The 14850-nt window shown below is 40.1% G+C and overlaps 1 protein-coding gene across 3 annotated transcripts in view; it reads left to right on the top strand.

Annotated features, from left to right (window-relative positions):
- JADE2 (jade family PHD finger 2) overlaps positions 1-14850 on the top strand; it is a 385012-nt gene that overhangs the window by 300377 nt on the left and 69785 nt on the right. The gene's annotated exons all lie outside the window — the stretch shown is intronic.

Here is a 14850-nt window from a genome sequence, read left to right as displayed (position 1 = left end):
GTTTTGGTCGGAGTCTGAGTCGGTAGAAATGTACCGACTCCGACTTTAAAAAAAAATGTATTAATATTTCATAATTGAACTTTCATATGAATTTTATAAATGTTACTCAAATATATATGTTCTATCAAACTATGAACAACAGTGATAAGCAGTTCTGCTGGAGATAGAGACATTTCTTACTTCTTGTGTGTCACTGTTCTCCACTGCCCTTATCTAATCTTATACTTGGTTAACCTCATGCTGCCCCAACCCCCCTACTTACAATGTATGAAACTGAAAGTGAAAATGTGTTGCAAATTCTTAGTAGTAAAGCTCCTCCTCTAGACTAGATCATACTAGGTGTGCGTCTTCCAAGCATCTCACAGCTGCCTGCTACTCAGAAGAGGAAGACTGTAAGAAGTATTATCCTTTCAACAAACTTTGCATCAGGTAACTGTGAGTACATGAGGAATAATAACAGTATTACTGACCACTATATCAGTTGTACGACCTGGCAATAATTTTGTACAATTGTTTTTAGGAAAAACAATTGTCATTTGGATTGTGAATGCAGAATTAAAAACCTGAGAATGTCAAAGAAGCATCACATTAAATCAGCTGTATTTGAACATTTCACCATCACTCAAGATAGAAAACATTATGTCTGTCAGTGTATGACAAATGATCCAAACGAAAACAAATGCTGTGAAGCCAAGATGAGTGCATATTCAGGCAAAGATAAAAATGCTCCTACCAGAGCTTCTAATCTAAAGAGACATTTACAGCGCTTTCATCCAGAAGTACTGAAAGCAGTGGATGAGAAAGACTGCATCCAAACCAATGAACCAGTGCCCAGCTCTTCCAGCCAAACAAAGGAGCAGAGAACTTTGCAGCCATCAGTTGCAAGATATTTTGTCAGTGACAAAGTTACTGTGACAATGACAGTAGATACATTTAAAAAACAGATCATAGAGCTTGTTGTAAAGGATAGTGTGCCTATTTCATTATTTTCACGACCAGCTTTTATGTGTCTGAATGGGGAAATGGCCCGCAAGCTTGGTGTTTCTCTGGAGAGAGAGAGAGTATTAGAAAATTAGTAATCGAAGAAGCTTTTAAACAAAAGGAAGAACTTAGAAAGCGTCCCTTGAGAGTTTTTTGTTTCTTAAAATGGATGCCTGCACACGTCACAGAGTGAACTATTTTGCCATCAATGTCCGATTTGTTTGTGACAAAAATTAAATAGTTACCAAGACATTGGCAGTAAAAGACACCAAAGCTCATCACACCAGTGAGTTTCTCCAGGTCTTGGTGGAAAAGGTTCTGCAAGACTATGAACTTAAAAAAGAGCAAGTTCTTTCTGTCGTAACTGACAATGCTTCAAATATGATAAGTACTATTAAGCTAATGAATGAGAGTAATGATGGTGACCAGCAGCTAGAAGAACATTCTGGGTCCACAGACACAGAAATGTTTGAAATAGAGGAACACAGTATTGTAACTGAGGAGCAAACTGAAGTTGCTTCAGATGAACAGCAACATGATAGTTTAGATGATCTTGTTGAAACTGTGTCAATATGTTCTTTCATTCATCACATGCGCTGTGTTGTGCATACGCTACAGCTGGCTATAAGAGACAGTCTGCAAGAAGGACATGCTGCTGCCCTGATTGGCAAGGTGAGAAAATTGGCTACTGTTTCCAGAACCCCTAAAGTTGACTCAATTTTGAAGAGACGTGCTGGAAAAGGGGCAATTATTGATCAAGCCACACGATGGGGCAGTACTTAATGATTCAGCGCTTGGTTGAACTGAAAACCTTTCTTGTAGACATGGCTAACCCTCAACTGACGCTAAATGAAAGTCAGTGGAATCAGGTGACTGAGCTGGAAGAGCACCCATTTACAGTGACTAAAAAATTACAAGCAGAGGACTTAACTCCAGGTATTTTCTTAAAGGAGTGGAAGAACCTGATGTTTCGACTGTCCCAAAGAGGAGGGTTAATTGCAAGTGGCATTGCTACATCAATGAAACGGAGAGAGGAGCTACTATCACAAAATAACATTCTTTTGGCAGCTCTTTATGTAGACCCAATGCATCGGATTCTTCTAGATGATCAACAGCTAAGTAAAGGAAAAGAAGCTCTGTTTGAAATAGCAGTAAGGATGAAAGGGTTGCAGAACAGTCAGGAAGAACAAGAAGAATTTGGTCGTCCTGCCACATCTTCACCCTCATCATCAACTGATGAAGAATTTAATTTCGAAAAATATTTGGATCACAAGGATCGTGCAAAACGTTCCCGCATAGAAGAAGAGTCATCCCCATCAAGGAACACAGCCAGTACATTTCAGCAGAATTTTTCATGTGCACTAAAAGAAATTGAGAAATTTGACCGTTCATCAAAAATAACAGTGCAACAAGCGATTCCTCTGTATCCTGACATTGTCAGAGATGTTGCCCGAGTGGTTACTGCTTTGCCACCAACACAAGTTAGTGTAGAGAGGTTGTTCTCTGCTCTCAAAATAATTAGATCAGATTTGAGGGCATCCATGAAGGAAGATCTGACAGAAGCAAAACTTTTTCTGAGGACAAATTTATAGATTTCTTCTTATTAACTGCATAAAAGTGATTATTGCATATTTACTTACAGTTTAGAAAAGTTTATAAAAGTTATTTGCTATATTCTAATTGTATTCTAATAAATGTAGTTTTTGCTCTAAGTGGTCTGATTACTTATATGATGGTGAGAAACTGAATAAGCACAATGTTTAATATTTTACAACAGTAAATTTGTTGTTATGAATTGGCCATTTATGAAGGAGTCGGAGTCGGAGCCGGAGCCTGATAAAATCCAGGAGTCGGAGTCGCAACTGTGGCTTACCGACTCCACAGCCCTGATATTATAGCCACATTTAGTGGTAATATGGAGCCGGACGATTTTCTCTACACTGCAGAGGATGAAGCAAGGATCCTTGGAGGAATAGAAGGAGAGGCCACATTTATGAATATACCATCATAAGTTTCAAATGCAAGTATGGTTTTGTGTCGAAAGGGATTCTTATTTGACAACTGCATCTGATGATTTTTAAGGAATATTTTGAGAGTAAACGTGTCACTTTATACCACTGAGCTATATTGCACTTTTGTATAAATTATGTGAAATTATTATCACAATGCTACACATTGGATAAATTGCTACTAAATACTTATTTGGGTTGCCTTAAATACTGAGCATATGCACTATTGTAACTGCTTGAGAAAAGTCTGCATTTGAGACCGAAACGTCGCCACATGGGCTATTAAAAACACTTTTTTCTAAAATTTCATATGGTGTGCTGCCTCCATCTTTTTTGATAGATAGATATATATATATATATATATATATATATATATATATATATATCTATGTGACAGGGTTGGGCTGGTGTGGCTTCAGTTACCACTCAGTACATAGAGAGCAGCGACTGTAAGTGCCCTCCGACACTGCCTGACAGCCAGCTCAGATGCAGGTTAACTCCATATCTGCAAGTTAATACCGTTTTTGTACATGACAAGTTGCTTTTAACTCTACTGTTTACTAGAACGCAGTATCATTCAGGTCTGTTTTTCTTCTTAAACAGTGTTCTGCGACGAGCACTGTGGAAATATACAGGGTAAATATTAGTGCTGCGGCTCCTTCATTCTTGTGGGTTACTTGGTAGTTGGACTTAATCACAAGTAATCTTATATTTCCCCTTTGTTTATACTTTATTTTTCACGATTTTTAGGATCTCACTTAGGCGAAGGCCTGTTTCACACTTCCGTTTTTGACCATCAGTCAAAATCCACCGTTTTTGCAAAAAAACGGATCCGCCATTTTTTTTTGGATCCGTTTTTTTCTCCATTGATTTGCATTACCGGCGGATCTTGACAGATGGCCATCCGTTGGATCCCTTTTTTTGCTGATCCGTCAATTTTTTTGTGTCCGCCGAGATGCCTGGACGGACCATGTAACGTTTTTTGTACTGCAGGATCCGCATTTTTATAGTGCGCATGTCCGGAGGAATGAAGTCAGGCGGAAATTTAACCCTGAAATCATTTCTGGCGGACAGAAAAAAAATCTCTCTCTCTCTCTCTCTCTCTCACAGCGGTTCCTTTAAAATTCTTCATTCGGCGGATCCGTCAAAAAAAACGGACCAGTGGCATCCGTTCACATCAGTTAACAACAGATCCGCTTTCCGCCATTTTGGCAGATTTTAACTGACACAAGAAAACTGATGTGTGAAACAGGCCTAAGAGTCAGGCGAATGTATTTTTTGGTCAGTATGCTGTCTGTGTACTGTACACTCCAGACCGCTTGAGGACACCGGTGGTAGTCGGTGTGTTGGTGGATATGTATGATCTTTTGTCGCACTAGTCTCATCCATCTTCTGGAGGAGACGGAAGAAGTTTGAATGGTGGAAAGGTTGTGCACTTGTGAGCATTGCAGACAAGCGCTTATAAGCGGCACTCCGTCATGTCCACCCGTTGCCGCTGTGACTGGTCTGGATGTAACCTTAGCTGTCATACTGTCGCTTATGTTCAGACCTATATACACCTATTTCTTCTGGCATACAGTAATGCAATATTACGTGAGAGTTAACGACCTGATAGACATGTGGCCAAATCCGGCTCCATTGAGTAGACTGATGGTTTGAACAGAGATTGTATTATCTGGCCACTGGCAGAGATCGTATAAACAGGGGGGAATTGAAATACAGTGGAGTGGTTTTATCTGTCAGACGAGTGCATCCTCCAGTTGGAAAATAATGGCCATTCTAGGTTGCATTTAGTGCGATGTCAACATGTGTTATCAGGGCTGTGGAGTCGGTAAGCCAAACCTTCGACTCCGACGCCTCAATTTCCCTTACACCAACTCCGCCTCCCACATATATAGCTTATATTTAAGTGAAAAATTTATTGTAGTACAATGTGAACATCAGACATTAAATCATTTTTATGATACAATAATCAAGATATTTAGATAGAACAGAATATCTATTTATTGGAATACAACTTTAGAACACAAAAAACTGTAATAAATTGTAAATATGCAATACACTGTGTGATATCGATTACATATATATATATATAACACTATGTAATAAACTATAAGTGGCAAAAAACAGTTTTCAACAAAAACATACTAAATAACATTTGTGCAGTCTATGAATTTGTTCTAAGAAATAAAATTGCCTCCATCAGATCCTCCTTCATAGATGACCTCAAATCTGACCTAATAATTTTAAGGCCAGAGAACAACCTCTCTACAGTAACTTGGGTTGGAGGCAAAGCCGTAACCACATGGGAACATCTCTAACAATTTCCGGGTATAAAGGAATTGCCTCATGCACAGTCAGTTTTGATGAACGGTTCAATTTTTCTATTTCTTTGAGAGCAAGTGAAACATTTTGCTGAAATATGGTCAATCTGCTTGCTATAGGAGATGGAGTGAAATCTTTTTCCTTGCAGCAACGCTTTGCCTGCTCCATGTCATCCAAATACTTGTCAAAGTCAAACTCCTCATCTGATGAGGATGAAGATATGGCAGCAGTAGCACTGTCAGGACCCGAGTCCTCTTGCGCCTGGCAGTCCTCCTGTAGGCCACTCATCCTAACTGCTACCTCAGTCAGAGCTTCTTTTCCTTTAGTAAGCTGTTGATCATCAAGCAATATACGATGACTTGGGTCCATATAAACAGCTGCCAGAAAAATTTTATTTTCCAATAGCTGTGTCTCTCTCCGTTTCATTGAAGCAGAAATGCCATCTGCGATTAAACAGCAAAATAGCAAGTTCTTCCACTCCCTCATGAAAATGCCAGGAGTTAAATCCTCAGCTTGTAATTTTTTAGTCACAGTAAATGGGTGATTAAGCAATTCCTTCAATTCAGCCACCTGTGTCCATTGACCTTCATTTAGGGTTACCTGAGGGTTCGCCATATCTATAAGAAACGGTTTTAGTTGATCAACAATTGCCCTTTTCCAGCACATCTCTTCAAGATGGAATCAATTTTAGGGGTTCTGGCGGCAATAACCAATTTCCTCACTTTTCCAATCAGAGTTCCAGCATGTCCCTCTTGCAAGACTATCTCTTATTGCCAGCTGCAGCGTGTGCACAACACAGCGCATGTGATGAATAGGAAAGTGTTTTGAAGCAGCTTCAACAAGATCATCTATTTCTACAGTATAATTTTGCTGTTCTTCTGTTGTAATATCTGTTTGTTGCTCAGTTACATGAACAGCACTGTGGCCTTCCATCTCAAACATACTGAATCCTAAATGTTCTTCTAGCTGTTGTTCATTACTCTCATTCATCAGTGTAATTGTACTTATGTTTGAAGCATTGTCCGTTACAATAGCAAGAACCAGTTCTTTTTTGAGTTTGTAATCTTGCAGAACTTTTTCCACTAAGGCCTGGAGAAACTGGCTGCTGTGATGAGCTCTAGTATCTTTTACTGCCGGCGTGTTGGTAACAATTTTTGTTGTCACAAACATATCGAACATTGATGGCAAAATAGTTCACTCTGTGACGTGTGCAGGCGTCCATTTTAATCAATCAATCAATCAAATTTATTATCGCCAAGTACATATTACATACATACAAGGAATTCTTTCTTTCTTTAACCCCTTCCTGACATCCGACGTACTATCCCGTCCATGGGACCCGGGCCCCTATGCCCATGGACGGGATAGTACGTCTACCGCGATAAGCGGCGCCCACGTGGTGAGCGCCGCTGATCGCGGCCGGGTGTCAGCTGATTATCATAGCTGACACCCGGCACAATGTGTCAGGGGCGGTCACGGACCGCCCCCGACACGTTAACCCCTTGCACACCGCGATCAAACATCATCGCGGTGTACCGGGAGTTAAAGGGAAGCATCGGCAGGGAGGGGGCTCCCTCCGTGCTTCCCTGAGCCCCCCACGGCAGCGCAATGTGCAGCGCTGCTGCGGGGGGCTCCTTTCCTCCAGGCCCCCCGAATCCAAGATGGTGACGGGGGCCTTCGGGGGCCTGGAGGAAGCTGGCTTCCTCAGTGCCTGCAAAGCGCAGGCAAGAGGAAGTCTTCTTCAATGCCTGTGACAGATTGCTGATCTGTCACAGTGATCTGTGATGTGACATATCAGCGATCTGTCACAGGACAGTGATGTCCCACCTGGGACTATGTAATAAAGTAAAAAAAAAATTTAAAAAAAAAGTGTAAAAATAATTTTAAAAAAATCGCCAAATAAATTAGTAAAAAAAAAAAAATATTCCCCAATAAATTCATTTTTTGAAAATAAAAAAACCCCAAAACAATAAAAGTACACATATTAGGTATCGCCGAGTCCGTAACGACCCGCCCTATAAAACTGTCCCATTAGTTAACCCCTTTAGCGAACCCCTTAAAAAATAAAAAACGAAGCAAAAAATAATGATTTATTATCATACCGCCAAACAAAAAGTCTAATAACGCGCAATCAAAAAGACGCATATAAATATCCATGGTACCGCTGAAAACGTCATCTTGTCCCGCAAAAAACGAGCCGCCACACAGCATCATCAGCGAAAAAATAAAAAAGTTATAGCTCGCAGAATAAAGCGATGCAAAAATAATTATTTTTTATATAAAATAGTTTTCATTGCATAAAACCGACAAAACATAAAAAAACGACCTAAATGAGGTATCGCTGTAACCGTACTGACCCGAAGAATAAAACCGCTTTATCAATTTTACCGCACGCGGAACGGTGTAAACGCACTCCCTCAAAAGAAATTCATGAAACGCTGATTTTTGTTCATTCTTCGTCCCAAAAATCGGAATAAAAAGCGATCAAAAAATGTCACGTGCCCGAAAATGGTACCAATAAAAACGTCAACTCGTCCCGCAAAAAATAAGACCTCACATGACTCGGTGGGTCAAAATACGGAAAAAATATAGCTCTCAATATGTGGTGATGCAAAAACTATTTTTACAATAAAAAGCGTCTTTTAGCGTGCGACAGCTGCCAAAAATAAAAACCGCCATAAATAGTAAATCAAACCCCCCGTTATCACCCCCTTAGTTAGGGAAAAATAATAAAATTAAAAAAATGTTTTTATTTCCATTTTTCCATTAGGGTTAGGGCTTGGGTTAGGGCTAGGGTTAGGGCTGAGATTAGGGTTAGGGGTGTGTTAGGGTTCGGGTTGGAGTTAGAATTGGGGGTTTCCACTGTTTGGGCACATCAGGGGCTCTCCAAATGCAACATTGCGTCTGATCTCAATCCCAGCCAATTCTGAGTTGAAAGTCATATGGTGCTCCTTCCCTTCCAAGCTCTGCCATGCGCCCAAACAGTGTTTTACCCCCACATGTTGGGTATCAGCCTACTCAGGACAAATTGCAAAACAATTTTTGGGGTCCAATTTCTCCTGTTACCCTTAGGAAAATAAAAAATTGGGGGCAAAAATATCATTTTTGTGGAAAAAAATGATTTTATTTTCACGTCCGAGCGTTCTAAACTTCTGTGAAGCACTTGGGGGTTCAAAGTGCTCACCACACATCTAGATAAGTTCCGTGGGGGGGTCTAGTGTCCAAAATGGGGTCACTTGTTGGGAGTTTCAATAGTTTAGGTACATTAGGGGCTCTCCAAAGGCAACATGACACCCGCAGACCATTCCATCAAAGTCTGCATTCCAAAACGTCACTACTTCCCTTCCGAGCCCTGACGTGTGTCCATACAGTAGTTTTCTCCCACATATGGGATGTCAGCATACTCAGGACAAATTGGACAACAACTTTTGGGGTTCAATTTCTCCTGTTACCCTTGGGAAAATAAAAAAATTGGGGACTAATTGATCATGTTTGTGGAAAAAATACGATTTTTTTATTTTCATGCCCTGGCATTATAAACTTCTGTGAAGCCCTTGGGGGTTCAAAGTGCTCACCTCACATCTAGATAAGTTCCTTAGGGGGTCTAGTTTTCAAAATGGGGTCATTTGTGGGGGGTTTCCACTGTTTAGGTACATTAGGGGCTCTCCAAAGGCAACATGACACCCGCAGACCATTCCATCAATGTCTGCATTCCAAAACGTCACTACTTCCCTTCCGATCCCCGACGTGTGCCCATACAGTAGTTTTCTCCCACATATGGGGTTTCAGCATACTCAGGACAAATTGGACAACAACTTTTGGGGTCCAATTTCTCCTGTTACCCTTGGGAAAATAAAAAAAATGGTGACTAAAAGATCATGTTTGTGGAAAAAATACGAATTTTTTATTTTCACGCCCGGGCGTTATAAACTTCTGTGAAGCACTAGGGGGTTCAAAGTGCTCACCACACATCTAGATAAGTTCCTTAGGGGGTCTAGTTTGCAAAATGATGTCATTTGTGGGGGGTTTCCACTGTTTAGGTACATCAGGGGTTTTCCAATCGCGACATGGTGTCCGATCTCAATTCCAGCCAAAAACGTCAAATGGCGCTGCTTCCCTTCCGAGCTCTGCCATGCGCCCAAAGAGTGGTTTACCCCCACATGTGGGGTATCAGCGTACTCAGGACAAATTGCACAATAACTTTTAGGGTGCTGTTACCCTTGGAAAAATAAGAATTGAGGGTGAAAAGCAGGGCTGTGGAGTCGGAGTCGTGGAGTCGGAGTCGGTGGTCATTTTGGTGGAGTTGGAGTCGGTATAAAATGGACCGACTCCGACTCCTAAAATATATAATAAATTGGGTACAGTAATTCAATGCAGGATGTGCTGAATATTTTTTCATAGGAGTTTGGGAAAGTTATGAAATGTCCTATAAAGTTATATTCCTGATCTAAGGCTACATTCACACACAGCGTTTTTCCTGTGTTTTTTGAGGATACGTTTTTCAGCTGCCAAAGCTGATCATCTTTTTAAAAAACTGCATCACCTGAAAGGTTTTTGAGCTCATAGATAATGTTTTCAATAGCAAAAGCAGATTAGAAATCTGCTCTATCTATCCATTTATCCATATCTGTCTATCCATATCGTATCTGTACCAAAAAGAATGAAAACTGGGTAGTACACCAATATATATTCTGTTCTATATAAATATCTTGATTATTGGATCATAAAAATGATTAAATGTCTGAGGTTCACATTGTACTACAATAAATTTTTCACTTAAATATAAGCAATATGTGTGGGAGTCGGAGTCGTGGAGTTGGAGTCGGTGTAAGGGAAATTGAGGAGTCGGAGTCGCAGGTTTGGCTTACCGACTCCACAGCCCTGGTGAAAAGATCATTTTTGTGGAAAAAATATGATTTTTTAATTGTACGGCTTTATGTTATAAACTTCTGTGAAGCCCTTGGGGGTTCAAAGTTCTCACCACACATCTAGATAAGTTCCTTAGGGGGTCTAGTTTCCAAAATGATGTCATTTGTGGGGGGGTTTCCACTGTTTTGGTACATCAGGGGTTTTCCAATCGCGACATGATGTCCGATCTCAATTCCAGCCAAAAACGTCAAATAGCGCTGCTTCCCTTCCGAGCTCTGCCATGCGCCCAAATAGTGGTTTACCCCCACATGTGGGGTATCAGCGCACTCAGGACAAATTGCACAATAACTTTTAGGGTCCTGTTACCCTTGGAAAAATAAAAAATTGGGGTGAAAAGATCATTTTTGTGGAAAAAATGATTTTTTAATTGTACCGCTGTACGTTATAAACTTCTGTAAAGCCCTTGTGGGTTCAAAGTTCTCACCACATATCTAGATAAGTTCCTTGGGGGGTCTAGTTTCCAAAATGGGGTCACTTGTAGGGGGTTTCCACTGTTTAGGTACATCAGGGACTCTCCAAACGTGACATGGCGTCCGATCTGAATTCCAGCCAATTTTGCATTGAAAAAGTCAAACGGCGCTCCTTCCATTCTGAGCTCTGCCATGCGCCGAAACAGTCTTTCCCCCCCACAAATCAGGTATCAGCGTACTCAGGACAAATTGCACAATAACTTTTGCAGTCCAATTTCTCCTGTTACCCTTGGTAAAATAAAAAAAATTGAACCTGAAGTATTTTTTTTTGTGAAAAAAAGTTAGATGTTCATTTTTTTTTTTTTTAAATATTCAAAAAAAATTCCTGTGACGCACCTAAAGGGTTAATAAACTTCTTGAATGTGGTTTTGAGCACCCTAAGGGGTGCAGTTTTTAGAATGGTGTCACTTTTGGGTATTTTCTATCATATAGACCCCTCAAAGTGGCTTCAAATGTGATGTGGTCCTAAAAATAAAATGGTGTTGCAAAAATGAGAAATTGCTGGTCAACTTTTAACCCTTATAACTTCCTAACAAAAAAAAATTTTGGTTCCAAAATTGTGCTGATGTAAAGTAAACATGTGGGAAATGTTAGTTATCAAGTTTTTTGTGTGCCGTATCTCTGTGATTTAAGGGCATAAAAATTCAAAGTTGGAAAATTGCGAAATTTTCAAAATTTTTGCCAAATTTCCATTTTTTTCACAAATAATCGCAAGTTATTTGAATGAAATTTTACCACTAACATGAAGTACAATATGTCACGAGAAAACAATGTCAGAATCACCGGGATCCATAGAAGCGTTCCAGAGTTATGACCTCATAAAGGTACAGTGGTCAGAATTGTAAAAATTGGCCCGGTCATGAACGTGCAAACCACCCTTGGGGGTGAAGGGGTTAAGAAACATGAAGCGTCTTTTGAGTTTCTTTTTTAAGATCTTCCTTTTGTTTAAGGGCTTCTTAAATCACTAATTTTCTAATACTTTCTCTTTCCAGAGAAACACCAAGTTTGCGGCCATTTCTCCATTAAGAGCTGTAAAAGCTGGTTGTGCAAATAGTGATAATGGTACACCGTCCTTCACAACAAGCTGTCTTTTAGACATATCTGCTGTCATTGTTACAGTAACTTTGTCACTTACAAAATATCTTGTTAATGATGTTTGAGACACTCTTTCCTCCTCCTTTGCCTGGCAAGAAGTGTTAGTCTGTGTGCTACCCGGCTTTCATTCTTTTTGGTACAGATACGATATGGATAGACAGATATGGATAAATGGATGGATAGAGCAGATTTCTAATCTGCTTTTGCTATTGAAAACATTATCTAAGAGCTCAAAAACCTTTCAGGTGATGCGGTTTTTTAAAAAGCTGATCTGCTTTTGCAGCTGAAAAACGTATCCACAAAAAACGCAGCAAAAATGCTGTGTGTGAATGTAGCCTTAGATCAGGAATAGAACAGTCATTTATAGGGCATTTCATAACTTTCCCAAATTCCTATGAAAAAATATTCAGCACATTTTGCATTGAACTACTGTACCCAATTTATTATATAGAGTCGGAGTCGGTCCATTTTATTCCGACTCCACCAAAATGAGCACCGACTCCGACGCCACAGCCCTGTGTGTTATACAAGATTTCCCCGGACAGCGAACCCTATAGCCGTGAATTCCCTATGTGACTGGTTGTGGAGCATCTTCATATGCAAGGGAAGTCTCCATAGGTGGCAGAGAGTCCTCACCATCTGCTCTCAGATGTGAAGTGAAGTAGCTGTCAGTGGGATCTGCAGACCAAGTAAACAGCCGCAGGTTTCCTAAAAAATGACAAATTGTGTAAGGGTACAGTTCACGATGAGAGCAGGGATGAATAAGTTCTCTAGTTTGCCTGTAACTCCCTCAGTGTTGCCACCATCTTAGGCCACGGTCACGCGGTCAGTATTTGGTCAGTATTTTACCTCAGTATCTGTAAGCTAATATCAGGAGTGATAAATCCAGAAGTGGTGCCGTGTCTCTATTACACTTTTCCTCTGATTGTCCCACTCCTGATTCTGGCTTACAAATACTGAGGTAAAAAACTCAACAAATATTAAACATGTGCCTTATGCCTCATTCCGTGGGTGGACAAGGTGTCCGGCTGCCTCCTGCTGCCGCACCGAGGGGCTGTGCCCTGACACGGTGATTCGTAGACTTGGGTCATAAACAATCCTGGCTCTGCTGCATTATTTGTTCATAATTAAGGAAGTTTACACTGTCAGTGATCATTAGGAAATGTTCACACCTGGCAAATGTGCTGCAGCTTTTCAGGCATAAAATCTTTGGCATTTCATATTTACTGCAGAGTGGGTGAAAATGTTACCAAATCGTAGAAATTGAGCTGCCAATATAGATTTTAAATGCGTAGCTTGTGATTTTTATCATGGATTTTCATGTCATATTTAATTCATCCTTTTCAATGTTGAAAGTTAAATCAGCAGCAAAATCCATACCACCTGTGCGTTTTGGTGCTGATTTGCAATATAAAGCCTCATTTAGATGTCCATTTTATATTTGAATGTGCAAACAATGGACTGATTTTCGTCAGTGTTTTCAGGCGGATTTTTACCAGTGCTTGGTCATTGCATCCATTTTTAATGTCAGATAAGGAAGATTTGTGGATAACCTGCAATGCTGGTATCATATATAATAAATCCAAATCCAGACCGAAAGTAAATTGTTTTTTCTTTATTTAGTCAACTCATTTTGAAGTACTACAGACTTCTTCATCAGGACAAGAAAAGATTTTCTTGTCCTGAGGAAAAAGTCTGTAGTACTTCGAAACGCGTTGACTAAAGAAGAAACGCATTTACTTTCGGTCTGCTGCTTGATGTGGGTGTGATTACCAATGTGAAGGACCACAGCTCCATGATTCCCCTCCACTATCACAGACATTGCCCATGTTTTCAGCTCTTACAAATTGTCAGGTAGTGCTGTGATCACCGCTCTGTTATTCTGATGCTCACTGACTGGCTGCATTATTGGTTGCCCAGCCTGTGATGTCAGATAAGTCATTTCAGCTACAGACACTACATAAGTGACTAATTTTACTACTTGTAAACCATTTGGACATAGTTGTTAAAGGGGTTGTCCACTACTCACAAACCCCTTCTTAAATCCTGTATTTCCCAATGTAAAATAAAAGCTCCTCCCATACCAGCACCTTTCCAGTACGGAGTCTCCCAGTGCTTACATGACATTTTTGTGCCATGTGAGCCATGCAGCCAATCAGTGGCCACCAATAGGTTAGTATTCACACCTGTACTGGAAGTGTGAGATTTATCCAAAGGAAGTGAAGTAGCAGCAAGTAGTGATTGCTGATTGGCTGCAGGGCTCTTGGTGCATAATAATGTCAAGTGAGCATCAGGAGACTAGCGCTCAGCGCTGACATTACTGGAACGGTGCAGGTACAGGAGGTGAATATAAAAGGCTTTTATTTTACATTAGGGAATGTAGTGTTTAAGAGGTGTTGTCTGAGAAGTGGACAACCCCATTAACGATCAAAAGTCCTTTTAAAGGAGACTTGTCACATTCAATATTGGGTCAATTTTCAAGTTAATAGCGTTAAAAAGATGCCCGGCAGCCACTCTGAAGGGAAAGCTGGCGTCTCCCAAGAGGAATAAAGCTCATTTTCTCTTCCATACAGCTGTCCGACACCTTTCTAACGCTATTATCCTGCAGACTAACCCTATGCAGGTAAATAGCGTTAGCCGATTTGACTGGTTCCCTTTCAATAATATCTGTCATGAGATTTCGCAGTATAAACTGCAAATATTATTACATAGATCTTAGACCTGATGATGCTGATATATTTACTGACGTAGAATGGCTGCATTATCCTTTCTGAAAGGTTTTCTGCCTTTTTATGAATTCAGCTAGATTATTCCTTCCGCCTTATGAAATAGGCAAAATAATAATTTTTGAAACTTCATTTGCACAAACTTGTAGCCTATGGAGAATATCATGCTAGGAATGATGATTATTGTTGTGTTATTGTTTATATTTTTGGTCAAGATCCATATATTATGTGCTACAGTAATACAGTAAATTTTTATATTAGTCAGTTTCTTCGCTATTTTATAGAATAACTGTGGATTTAATTTTTATGTCATAA

Source organism: Dendrobates tinctorius, unplaced genomic scaffold, assembly GCF_039654945.1.
Source record: "Dendrobates tinctorius isolate UK_male_01 unplaced genomic scaffold, ASM3965494v1 ptg000036l, whole genome shotgun sequence".
Lineage (NCBI taxonomy): Eukaryota > Metazoa > Chordata > Amphibia > Anura > Dendrobatidae > Dendrobates > Dendrobates tinctorius.
This window is presented reverse-complemented; position numbering and strand designations above follow the sequence as displayed.